Here is a 12,421-nt window from a genome sequence, read left to right as displayed (position 1 = left end):
TTTCCTTCTCCAGTAGATTAAAGGAGACAGAGGTTACGTGACTTGCCCAGGGCTGCACAACTGGGGATTGTGTGAGACTGGATTGTAACTCAGTTCTTCCTCATTCCAGGTTTAGGACTTTCTGAATTTTTTTCAGAGCTCAGCTCCAGAGTCAGAATTTCCTTTGAGACTTGTTCTGATCCTTCCTTCCCTCTTTCCAAATGACCTTGGATGTGGTTCCTTGAGAATGTGTAAACTCCTTAGGGTACTGCCTAGTGAGCTTTGGGCCCTAGCTGCCTAGCCCGTGGTATTCCACCCAGCAACGGAGTAGATTCTTTATGATTGATGAACTGAGGCAGCTGAGCCGAGACCCCTATGTGGTCTTTCCTCGCTTGGGTCTTCTCTTTTGCTGCTACTTTCAGTTGCTCTTTTTAATCCCTTCCTTTACTATAGAGCACAAAAATCTGCCTTCTAAGTTACATACCGAGGAAAATAGAAATTGTAAAAATTCATAAATAATCCATAAGGCAAGGGAATTAAAACATTTCATAGTTTTATGATTTAAAGCTGAGACAGTTCTGATGAGGAAACTGAGGCCCAGGAAGAGTGAGGGATTTGTCCAAGGTCACACAGGTAGCAAGTAATAGATAGAAATCAAACCCAGGTCTTCTCATCCCAAACTCAAAGCTTTTTTTTCTGTTTACACGGATAAGAAAGGTCTCCTTCCTCGGAGCAGATGGCCCTAAATTTTCTAATCCTTCTGTGCTAACTTTTCTCCAATATGACCATCTGGATTCCTGTCTGCTAGGAGGATCACTTGAGAGAATCTGGCTCCTTTTTGAGTCCCAGAATGACATCCTGTGGGGTGATTGACCCATTCTTTATGTCTGCTGGTTACTTGCTTTGCCTACCTCACACCTTCCTAAGCCTTAGAGGGCCAGGGAAATGGGAGTGGAAAAATGCCCAAGAAGCCGTGTTCCAACCACATTAATCTCAGCTAAATTTAAACTAACCTGAACTGATGAGGATCTCATTTCGCCTCCCCACATCAGGAGATAAATGAGAACCACAATTAGAGAAGGAGAATGAAGGGGTTGCCCTATCATTTTTAAATCCCACTCATCGAATATTGTACTCAGCAATTATGGTTATCAGCCATGATGAACTTAGCTCTTCTCAACAATACAGTGATCAAAAACAATTTCAAAAGACTTGCAATGGGAAATTCAAATTCAGAGAAAGAACCATGGAGACTCAATGCAGACCAAAGCATATTCTATTTTCACTTTTTTAAATTTGTGAGGGTTTTATTGGGGGGGTTTTTCTGGTGCTGGGTGAGACTGGATGCTTCTGAGGTCCGAGTCTACATCACTGACAGTCTTTAGGCACCACTGGACACCCTTTTGTAAGGGATGGTGGTTTACTAGATGTCCTCTGGCATCCTTTGGTTCTATATGTTGCAATACAAGAAGTTGGTGGGGGAAGAAGAGTTGGGGAGGCATAGAAGGAGGAGGTAGAGGGGAGTATGGATTCTACTTGGAAGAAAACTTAGAGAAGGTCAATTCTAAGGTCTTCTTTTACAGATGAGTAAAAGAGATGGCGAGTGAAAAGTGACTTGACCCATGAATCTGCGTGGCCATGCAGCGCTTTGTCCCCTCAAAGGTCACTTTGCACATTCTCTCTTCACATCTTCCATGTGTCTGCTTATCTGCGTATTATTTTCCCATTTAGAATGCAAGCTCCTTGAGAGCAGAGGCTAGTTTTGTCTTTCTTTACACCCAGAGGTCTCAGCACAAATTAATCACCTATTGAATACTTGATTGATTGGAGAATTCCCCGATTCCTTGTTAAATTTCTGGAGGGTTGTTACCAAGTTTAAAAAAAAAAATTCCCCTCATTTTAAGTCTGAATCTGCCTCTGTGGCTTCTACTCCCTGCTCCCAATTCTATCTGATCCATGAAGAAGGGGCCATTGAGAGCTGACTGCAAATAAGCAAGCAATATATGAGATAAAACCACTAAACCAATTTGAAGGCTTAAATTAGCAACCACCCCAGGGTCCAGTTATGTTGTTAGCCTAGCTGCTGAGGACTCAGAACTGAGAGGTCAACGACTGTTAGTTGGAGAACAGGACAATTAGCAGAGAAGACGTTAATTGGGGTTTGGGGAAGTGGACGAGTGGTGGAAGGCGGGCTGTCCCTTATCAAGACTTTCCCACTTAGGAAAGTCTGCCTCAGTTTGATAAATATTTTACAGACAATCCCTTTAGGTCAATGCTGAGGGTATTGTTATCCCCATTTATGGATGAGGGAACTGTGTCTAAGAGAAATTATGATTTCTTCATGGGCATGCAGCTAATGTGCACCACAACTAAAATTTGAACCCGGGGCTTCCTGACTCCCAGCCGCCGTGCTAGGGTGCTTATTTGTGTAGTCCGCTGCGTCACCAGGCATTTCCTGTTTTGTAGGAGCTGAAGAAAGATACAAATGACAATGTTTGGTTCACATGAGAATTTTGGCATTCCTTGCCCCTCCACCTCCTCCCCCAGAGATTCAACCTTCAGGTTGGTAAGCCTTCTTGGTAATTATGAGGAATGCCACTAGTATTTCTGACTTCCCCTAATTTTGGTGTTGCCTGGAATCCTTGGAGGGAAAGGGGAATTCTATGCATGTTTTAAAAGAATCCACTTGCATTTGAGTGGTAGCCCAGTCCTCTAGGGAATGCTGGAACACACTGGTTGTGATGGGAAAAGACCACAGGGAGAGACGTTTTTCCCTGCGGGGCACAGTTATAGGTGGGATGTGGGTGGCAGGGAAGGAAGGCACCCTGATGATGGTAGAAAGCTACCAATGGAGAGAGTATTTGTCTGAGTGTTTTGTGGACGCTCTCTCCTTTGAGTGACTTTGAATGGGGCCCTGGCAGCAAGCCGGTAGGAGACCCAGACAGGGAAGGCTTTGGAGAGGTGAATGAAGCCCTTCAGTCTGGGGTGACTTCTTTGACCAGCTCCGCCTGCCCAGCCCCCCTGCCCAGTGATGCATCTGCTCCTTCCCTCTGTTGTGTTGAGGATCCCATTTAGGAGTCAAATCCCTTTGGCCAAACTGGAGTTGGATTTCATGGAACTGTTCCATGATCAGAACTCATGTGTGTGTGACTGTGTGTGTGTAAGTGTGTATGTATGAATGTGAGTGCATGCACGTGTGTGTACGCATGTGTGTATATGTGTATTGTGTGTGATTATATGTGATTGTGTGTGACTTGTGTGCGTGTGTGCGTGTGTGTGTGTGTGTGTGTGTGTGTGTATCTGTGAGTGTTGGAGAGAGGAAGGCCTGGAGAATTGCCTTCCACCTCTGCCCTCTGATGTCTCATTGATCCCCCAACACTGCCCATCCCCTCAGCTTATCCATTGGGGGATGCTACATGGAACAACCTATTGCTGCCCAGGACTCTGGGCCTTCTGTCATTGCCAGCATCTACAGGCTCCAGCTGCAGTGACTGTCTTTGTTTGGGAACTGAGCATCTTCGTTTTTCAGTAGAACGTGGATCGAGAGCTAGAAGGGACCTCCGAAGCCACTGAAACCCAACGATGGGGGTACTATTATCATCTTCATTTTACAGATGAAGAAATGTGGGCCCAGAGAGGTGGTGATTGGCTTAAGATCATACACCTAGTAAATGTCTGAGGGAGGATTTGACCCTGAGTCTTTCAGACTCCAACTCAAGTGCTCTGTGCAGTATGGTAGATTCTTCTCACTACAAGTAACACTCAGGGTATAGCTAGCTCCTAAATGTTGATAATTATTGTTCAGTTGTGTCCAATTTTTCATGATCCCATTTGGGATTTTCTTAGCAAAGGTACTAGAGTGGTTGGCCATTTCCTTTTTTTTTAAATTTTAAAAAATTTATTTAAGGCAGTGGGGTTATGTGACTTGCCCAGGGTCACACAGCTAGGTAATTGTTAAGTGTCTGAGGTCATATTTGAACTCAGGTCCTCCTGACTACAGGGCCAGATTTCTATGTACTGTACCACCTAGCTGCCCCTGGCCATTTCCTTTTCCAGCTCATTTTTTCAGATGGAAAAACAGGCAAATAGGATTAAATGACTTGCCCAAAGTCACACAGCTCTTAAGTGTCTAAGGTGTCTATGGTGAGATTAGAATTCAGAAAGGAAGCTTCCAGGCCAGCACTCTATTAACTGATACATCATGTCTTGTCTAAACAAGACATGTCTTCAATGACTATGGCAGACAGGGTCTCCCCATGGCTTATGAGGAAGACATCATAGACTGAGAGCTGAAAGGGAATCAGTCCTTAGACACTCATCTTAGAGAGAAGGAAACTGAGGCTCGGAGAGGTCACGCAGCAGAAGAACTAAACATCTTTTGGAGCTTTTCTTTTCTTTTTTTTTTTTTTAAGGAAAAGCCTCCCCATTTCCTTCAACCATTCCTTCAATATTATGGCATGAATTCAAGGCAATTTACTGTGTTGCTTTCTGACATCTGGGGGTTCTCTAGTTTTTCAGATCCCTCCCAAAAAGGGTCCTCAGAGAAGAACAGAATGCTCCAGATGGTCTCTATTCAGGGCAGAAGACGGAGGGACAACCTGTCTTTTAAGTAAGCTTGAGTCTCTCTTGTATTTCTTTGTTATCATAGAAGTCTTGGCTAATAATGAGCTTGTAGCTCACTATAATTGTCTCTTTTTTCTTTTCCACACAAGCGGCTTCCTAGGCCGGATTTCCTCACCATATATTTGGAAGATGGATTTTTTGAATTCAAACATAAGCTTTGACATTTATTCCTATTAAATTTTATTTTCTTTCAGAGTTTCTAATATCCATGAAAAATGCTTTAACAAATGAACCAGACTCTGCCTTCACCCAAGAAAAGTCCCACTCCAGAAATGTTCCCTAGACCTTCTTATCCATCACTGACTGGCTTTCTCAGTCCCTTTAAACGGTTCTGCAACCATCAACCTGAGTCCAATTCACCCGAGACGTCCTTTTGTCAGTGATTTCTCTCTCCAAAGGAACTTTACAGGGCAGTAGCATAAAAGGTAAGTTGTTTTAAGTTCTAAGATTTTCAGATAGGCTTTCTGGTCAAATAAGGACAATAAAAAATGGGAATGGTGATGATGATAATGAGAGGAGGATGCTTTAGGATTTCCAAAATACTTTGTGCTGATTTTCTCCTTTGAGTCCCAGTGTAAGTGAGGGGAGCTGCAATTTTTCTTATCATGGGTCACATGGCAGCACATTAGAATAAAATCAGATTTCTGCCTCAGCCATTAAAGTCAAAATCAATATTTTCTCAGGCCAAAGGCAAGAAGCTCTTCAGCGAATGTTAGCTGTCTCTTCTGAATCCTGGATGTTTTCTCAGAGAGCTCGAATCTCTTCAGTCTCTGATGCACGCTGCTATATTCAAAGTGGCATTAGGACAGGGGCAACCTGCCTTAACCTGTTTCCTCATCGGTAAAATGGCCATGATGGAAGACCTGTCCCTGAAGAGTTATCAGGGCCAGAGAGGTCATTCCTGTGACCCTCTTGGATCTCCTCGGAAAGGAAGTCACTATAGATGCCAACAGACATTCTGTCCCTTTATTTGGTCCTTCTAGTAACACTATCTGACCTTGAAAATAGAGATTCAAACTTTTCAAAGCATTTCCCCAACCATTGCTAATCCAGATGTTCTCTTCCCCCTGTCTTTTTCTGGTTCACTTCTGTCAAAAGCTGGGCCCTGCCCTGGAGATCACCTGGGTCCTAGCAGGCAAACCCCCCAACTGGGCCACCACACACTTTCCAAGCATTTCAAACTTTCAGGCTCATGGGCCACTTTTAACTCTTTGTTAGAAAGATTCAAATTTTGAATTTGAATCTTTCCAGTCATTATCTTCTCTATTCAATTATCAATTTCTTTCTGGCAGGGCTTGATTGCTTCTACTGCTATCTCCAGCTGTCAGCATTTAATGTTAGGTAAATAGTAGGCACTTAATAAAGTCATTCATTCATTTTTAATTTTAATTTTTTTTAATTAACAAAAGTATATAACTGTACCTCTCCTCCCAAAGCCTATTGGGAAGAGACTCTCTCCTCCTTGGTAGAGCTGAATGCCCTGCAGAAAAGTAGGGCAGAGTTGGCAAGGGTAGGAGACTTCTAGCCTTCATGAGTCCTCTTCAGAATTCAGTGATTGAATTATTTTGGTTGTTTCAGGCTTCCAGAGGAAAGATGGAAGAGACCAACTCCAGTTCAGGTTTTTGAAGGACTAGAGTCTGGGAAGACAGGAGAAGAGCTGGCAATCTTTACCATGTTTCTCTTCCCAGCTTGTTACACTAGAGACTTTGAGTCTTCCTTTGAGTGAGATCTCTGTCTCTCTGTCTCTCTGTCTCCATCTGTCTCTATCTCTGTCTCTGTCTCTGTCTCTCTCTCTCTGTCTCTCTCTCTCTCTCTCTCTCTCAGTTGCTTCTGGTAGGAGAGCTCCTTTGCTCTGTATTGTCTGGTATATATCTCCCAACGTATAACTTCTATTTTTTTCCATTTTGCATCGTTTTCTTTTTTCTTTCTTTGCTGTGTGTATTCATTGGGAACCAGTATTTGGTCAGAAAGGACTGAAACCTTAACTATAAAACATGAAGTCCTGCTTCTCCTCAACAATGATGAAGGGATCAACAGTTAGCTTGAAGTTGGCCATATCCCCTAGATTAAGAAAACCGAAGGGAACAACAGCTAGATAGCATTCTTGCCTGTACACCCTCTCTCTGAACAAAGTGGTCCCATATTCCACTTTTTGCCTTTGCAAGAATGGAGGGGGATAGGGGAAGAAGAAGATGTTATATCATCTCTACTTCCTCTTGAGCCAAGCCTCAACAGCCCTCTCTATCCATGAGGCCCTCTTTATTATGTGTGGGACTCTTTACATAACAAAGACCCACAAGCAAACAAGAAAGAACCCCCCACTGACCCATCCAAAACTACAGGTCTTATTCAATATTTTGAGGCCAAGTAATGCTGGAAATTTCCTATTGGACTTGTATTAGTACCTGGGTCAAAAAGGGCCCAAAATAAGTGTTTTCCCATTCAAACTGCGCCCATTTTGTAGCATCAATATTTTCATCAAAATCTGTCAAAAATCTGTTCTTTTGTCAATGGCACACCGATGTATCACTGGGATCATAAGGAACCTTTCACTCTTATGATCTCAACTTATGGGAATTTGGTAGTTTGTAAACAAACCTCCTAATTCCTCTCCCTGTACCAGGGACAGAGGAGGTAAAGGGGAGGGCTAGAAAGATTATGAAATGAGACAGAAACAGAGCCAGAGAAGGAGGAGGGATCCCTCTACTTCTGGAGATAGTCTTATTGCTGGTGTGCGATTACTACCTAATTATTGAACCTTTCTCTCAATTTTAAAAACAGAGATAATACTTTTCCCACCTAAACCACAATGTTGTTGGGGAGTGGGGGGTGGGATGCTCTGTAAACTTTCCAGCTCCCTGGAGGGTCCCTTGTGACCAAGTATCATAATAATGTGGTGCCTGTAACTGAGGTGCTCTGCTCACTGGCCATCTTTCAACCAGTTAAGGAAAGGGATTCCACTTTTAGTCCCCTCTTAATCCTTTCTTCCACCTTACAACTCCAACAAGAGAATAAGACATAATTACAATCAAAGATAACTTATAAGAGCACAGAACTAAGAAACATGGAGATTGGTTTGGGATAGTGGACTCCTAGAAGAAGAGACTCCCTTTACTGATGCAAGCTGATGCTGTCTCTGGGACTTTGGATCTTAGAGTTGTCTGGGGATACTCAGGAGTGTGACTTGCCCAGGGCCACTGAGAATCTGTCAGGTGTGGAGGTTAATTAACTTGCTTTCCACGACTCTACACCATCTCTCACTAGTAACAGTGACAAGGGAAGCAGCAACAGCAACCCAATAGGCTTGTGGACAGTAAAGTATTCTTCTCCTTTTCTCCTTACAATTATCCTGTGAGCTAGCTGCTGCATCCCCATCTCACAGATGAGCAGGCTGAGGCTGGAGCATGCAGCTAATGAATGTCCAAGAGAGTTTGAACCCAGATTTTCCAGGCTTCATTTCTAGTACTCTGATCACTACACTAGTCTGTCTCTAATGAACATCAACCCACCTTTTAAAATGTAACTTTTCCTTTACAAGCCTCTTTCTGGGCAATCCCTCTGAAATACAGAGTCTGAGTTTTACCCTAGTGGCCTAGATGGGGGGATCAGGATGTGTGAGACCCAAGGCACTCAGTAATGCATAGTTGTTGGGTGGTTTGTTTGATTTAAGGCCTACTTGTATCTGATTTTTCCTTTCAAATAGATTTTAACTGACAGACATTCCTTAAACATTAAAAAATGTTCCAGACATTGTACACATTTTAGGGGGAGGTATTTTCTCTTCAGAGGCAACCTATGTTTGGACCAATATAATATTATATTCATTATTCAAACAAAGAAACTGAGTCTTAACAAAGAACACCTTGGACTTGCTGAGGTGGAGATGATGAAGAGGATGGTAACTGGATGGAACTGGGCACTGCCCACAGGAGAAAGCTGCCCCAGGTGAGTACCAGTTGGATGTGCTTCCCCCTTCCTGCCACCTTTTCATTCTCCGGTTTCCTGCTGGGATCTTGCTTTCCTGACCTTCTCAGCTTGCTTCTGCAAGAAGACCTTGCATGACTAGCCTGGCATTGCTTGGTCCTTAGTTCGGATCTCAGTAGCTTCTGTTCTGAGCCCCTCGCACTCAGCTCAGCTCCTGGTCAGAGAGAGGAGCATTGCTATTGTGTTTTTCCTCTCCTTGTCCCAAGAGGAAGCACTCGGAGTCCACTGAGACCCATCCAAAGCTCGTTATTCAGCATCTGTGCTGAGGGCAAAGAGCACTGGATTGTGACTCAGGAGATAGGGCTGGGTCTATAGGTCTGTATAACCTTGGGCAAGGTTACTGTTCTCATCTCTGTGATCTGGTGATCCTCCTTAGGGAGATGCTAAGAAAACTTCAGTTTATTTCTGGTCACCCAGATGCCGGCCTCTGAGGGTAGCTCACTCTGGTAAGGACCTCAGAGGTCTTCTGGCCCAATCCTGCCATTTTACAGAGGAGGAAACTGAGACCCAGGGAGGTACCCTGACTTGCCCAAGAAGCCGCTATGAGCATTGGAGTAGAATTTGAGCCCAGATGACTGATTGATGAGGCAATGACCCACAAAACCTGAAGGACAGCCTGGGGTATCTCCCAGGCAGCTTTAACTGGAAATATAATTAGAAATGACTTGGGGTGACTAGTCATATTTGGTACATATCATAGAACCACAGACCTGCAGAACATGACAAAACCCCACAAGTGTTGGGTTCAGTCCACAGCTGACCAAGAAGCCCCATTGCCATGTCTCCAACAGAAGTGACCACTTCTTTGTGATTCCATTTAGGGTCAGAGGTCCTGGAGTGCTTTGCCATTTTCTTCTCCAGCTCATTTTATAGATGAGGAAACTGAGGCAAATGAGGGTTAAGTGACTTGCCCAGGGTCACACTGCTAATAAGTGTCTGATGCTGGATTTGAACTCAGAAAGTTGAATCTTTTGGACTGCAGACCCAGCTGCTCTATCCACAGGGTCACCTACCTGCTCCTTTACCCACCTCTCCACAACCCCATTCCCACCACCACTTCCAGAGCTCCTTGTTCCTATCTCCCTCCCCAAGCAAAACAAAGAAAATCCTCTTCTGAATGATAACTTTTTGGCCAAGATCACCCCAGACAGGATGAGGGAGTGGGGACCTGAGCTGCTGCCTCAGTCTCCAATTCCAGCCCCCTTTCCACTGCACTGCACTGGCTTCACCTGCACTCCAGACAATGAATGAAGGGCAGAGTGAGAATCTGAAGTCAGATCACAAGTATTCTCCCTCATGCAGGGGAATAGCCTTGAGCTCTACAGAATCCTTTTATCTTCCAACTCATAGATGGTCTCCAATTGTTTCTTCCATTTGTTTTATTGACAAACAGGTCTTTCTACAGCTGAGATAAATGTTAGTCCTTCTTTCATTTTTAATTCTTTTTCATTTCCACCCCATGGACTGGGTAAAGGTTTATTGCAGTGACATAGTATGAGGTATAGAGGTGTTCTTGTTTTTTCTTTTGCCTTTCAACTACCCAATTTTCTCAGCAGTTTTTATTGACTAGCGATCCCCACATCCAGTGTTTCTGGTGTGTGGGTTTCTCAAACATTGAGCTTCGGGGGAGTATTGGATTCTGTTGCTGGGTCCTCTATTGTATTCCATCGATCGGTTTCTTTATTTGATTTTCTTTTCTGGCATCAGGGTTGTTTTTATGAGCCATGCTTTATAGTATATTTTGACAGCTGACCCCCATCGTCCTCTTCCTCTGGTCTTCTTTGTCACAATTATTCCTGCCTATTTTTCCACATAAGGGTAATCATGGACATCAAATTCTACCATATAATTCATCAGTATTTGAATACTGAATTAACTCTTTAAATAAGCTTGAGAAGTGATGATTACTGTAAATTCTCAATCTAACCATGAAAAAAGCAAATTGGGTCAGAGGAAAGGAGTTGACCCAGAAGACTGAAAGATCTGGGTTCAAGTCTTACCTCACACAACCATCCTGACTGTGAGATCCTGTGCTAGTAAATTCATCTTGCCATACCCCAGGCAAGTCTCTGGGACAGCTGAGGTGGTGCCAACTTGCATTAGTAGAGGCAGTTTCTTCCCAGGGAACTTCCTACACCAAATAAATCATAGTTATGGAATTGAAAAACAAAACACAATATGAACTGGGGCACCCTTCTTCTGGCGGCCCTAATCATTCTTGATTTCTAATGAAATCGGTTTGAAATTGTCTTTATGTAGATCTTGCTAAATGAATGAAAATATCTTTGACTCATTTTCTTGTTACTGTTTTTTAATGGTTAAGTGCAGCAATTCACTTTTTTTTTAATTTGGACATTTTTTAGTATTTCATTCTTCTCCAGTTAAATGTAAAAACATTTTAGCATTCAATTTTAAAACCTTTATTTCAAAATTCTCTCATTCTCCCTTCTCACCTCCTCCTCCCCCAGATTGAGAAGACAAACAATTCAATATAGATTATATATGTGTAGTCATGTAAAACATTTCCTTAATAATCATGTTGGGAAAAAATATAAACAAAAAATCCGAATCCTCAGGAAAAAAAAGTCACACATAAAAAGTATATTCCAATCTGTATTCAGACACTGCCAGGTTTTTTCTTCTGGGAATGGATAGCACAGAGTTGTCTTGGATCGTTGTATTGCTGAGAATAGTGAGGTCATTCACAACTGATCATTTTACAATACTGCTATTACTTTGGACACAGTACATTTCACTTTTCTTATTATTGAAAAAAATATTTTCTCTTCCTTTAGAGGATCTTTTTATTTGGTTCTCTTCCTTAAAAGTTTTGGTTTTCTTTCAGTGTTTTGTCATCTCAAAATCCAGGACCCAAGGGTGGATCACAGAATTGTAGGAATTTGAACTGGAAGGGACTAAATGGATTCATCTAACTCAGCATTCTCAGTTTACAGATGAGAAAACACATGTCTAAAGAAAGCTTCAATGTGTTCATAGAATTTCAGTGTTTATAGGTACGTGACAAGCTATTTAATCTGGCTCATTACTAAACAGAAATCCCCACTACAATGTCCCAAGCTCAATTTGAAAATCTTACCACTTCCTCAGTCAGTCTATTCTATTTGTGCAAATGGGCTTTAGGGTTTTTATATGAATCATACCTTACTTTTAGTTTTTTGCAAGGCAATGGGGTTATGTGGTTTGCCCAAGGCCACACAGCTAGGTAATTATTAAGCGTCTGAGGCTGGACTTGAACTCAGGTCCTCCTGACTCCCAGGCCGGTGCTCTATCCACTGCGTCATCTAGCTGCCCCCCATCCATTCTAAGTACGAATGGCTCTCATAAATTTTTTCCTGACCGCAAGCCCAAGTTTTCTTCTCTATAACTTCTCAGACACTAATCCCAGTCCTGCCCTCTGTCTTCTCTCTACATAATAATCCTTGAGATAGCAGAAGGCAGATCCTGCCTTTTCCCCAACCCCAAGCCTTCTCTTCTTCAGTCTAAAAATCTGCCCCTCCTTCCTTCAAGGAGTTCTCAAGTGCATAGACTAGAAGTCCTTGTACCTTTCTGGTTGTCCCCCTTTGGATGCATTCATGTTTTGGACATTGTCTTTCCTTACTTGTGACATCCATTCTCACACTCTATATTTTAGATTCTTCCTAACGAGGAAAGAGAACAGCACAGTAGGACTGTCACCTTCATCATTCTGATCACTCAGCTTCTCCTGGTGTTTCTTGGTCAAACAGATTGGTGCATCACATGGTAACTCACTTGGCAAATAGTTGAAATACTAAGGTATTTTTGCAAGTGAACTGCTCTCAATTCTGAGACTCTC

Source organism: Macrotis lagotis, chromosome 5 (genome assembly GCF_037893015.1).
Source record: "Macrotis lagotis isolate mMagLag1 chromosome 5, bilby.v1.9.chrom.fasta, whole genome shotgun sequence".
Taxonomy (NCBI): Eukaryota; Metazoa; Chordata; class Mammalia; order Peramelemorphia; family Peramelidae; genus Macrotis; species Macrotis lagotis.
Note: the sequence above shows the minus strand (reverse complement) of the source record.